The sequence below is a fragment of the Ceratina calcarata genome, unplaced genomic scaffold (genome assembly GCF_001652005.2).
Source record: "Ceratina calcarata isolate Rehan_Ccalc_2016 unplaced genomic scaffold, ASM165200v1 scaffold546.2, whole genome shotgun sequence".
NCBI lineage: Eukaryota > Metazoa > Arthropoda > Insecta > Hymenoptera > Apidae > Ceratina > Ceratina calcarata.
In genome coordinates, this window is record NW_017176634.1 from 878,812 (window position 1) to 879,853 (window position 1,042).

At 39.2% G+C, this 1,042-nt stretch overlaps 1 protein-coding gene across 1 annotated transcript in view; it reads left to right on the forward strand.

The window, feature by feature from the left end:
* Tat (Tyrosine aminotransferase) overlaps positions 1-1,042 on the forward strand; it is a 12,151-nt gene that overhangs the window by 5,866 nt on the left and 5,243 nt on the right. The gene's annotated exons all lie outside the window — the stretch shown is intronic.

Sequence of the window (1,042 nt, forward strand, 5' to 3'; positions counted from 1 at the left end):
TGAACTGAACTTATTAATTGCATCCACGTATTGCAATCTTTCCTCAATTCCATTTGTAATAGAGTAACGTTCTACGAAACGTACGCGAGGCAGCAAATTAATGTTCTAAACGAGATTGAAATCGGCAGATTTATGGCAATTCCGTGCCACGTATGGTAATAACTAATTTTTGAACGCTTCACCGTCAGAGATCGAGCCGTACATAACAGGTCTCGGTACACGCGGCTTATCGTATCGCTTGGTTCATATTATTTTCTGTGACTTATATGCCGGCACATAAGTATTGATCCAACCATGAACTGGGCATCTTGAAGGCATTTGCAACTTTGAGTTTGAATAAAACATAATAATCTCGTCACGTTCTGCATTTCAGAAGAAAATTTTTCAATTGCATAAAAGTATGTCATAAAATAATTACAACATGGAGCTTTGTTTATAACGTAGACTAGATATTTTTTAAAAAATACGTTTACGTGTTTCTTATCCGTGCAAAGTAAATTTCAATTTTTCAAAGATCGCTCGCGATTCGCCGCGGACACGCCGCGTTGCAATTTAATATGGAGTGATAAGGGAAAGTTGAAAACGGCCGCACGCCTTTCCCTTAAAAACGCTGAGACCCACACTATCTACTCGAGCCACGTTCACGAAACGTTCGAATAATATTTCGTTGCGTGTTGTGCCACCTACGTCGGTTATGTTCTGCCGGCTAGCTCTCCTCGCGTTCAGGACAAACTGGTATTTAACCGACACTGTGTGTACGTATAGAACGTGAAAAGTGGTGCAAAAGGTCGCTGTGATAAGTTGCGCCCATTTAAACTTGCTACGCGCGACACTTTTTCATTGGCAATTAACTCGAAATGCCAATGGAAATGTATTATACAGAGAAAAACATACATTTTCTCGCCACTATAATTACCGGAGAAAGTCAAATTGTATTAAAAGCTTACAGAAGAAGGCTGGAGCCCATTGTTGATAAAGAACAACTGCACGTTTAAACGATATTTATGTTTTCAAATAACGAACCCCCTTTTATAATTCATTA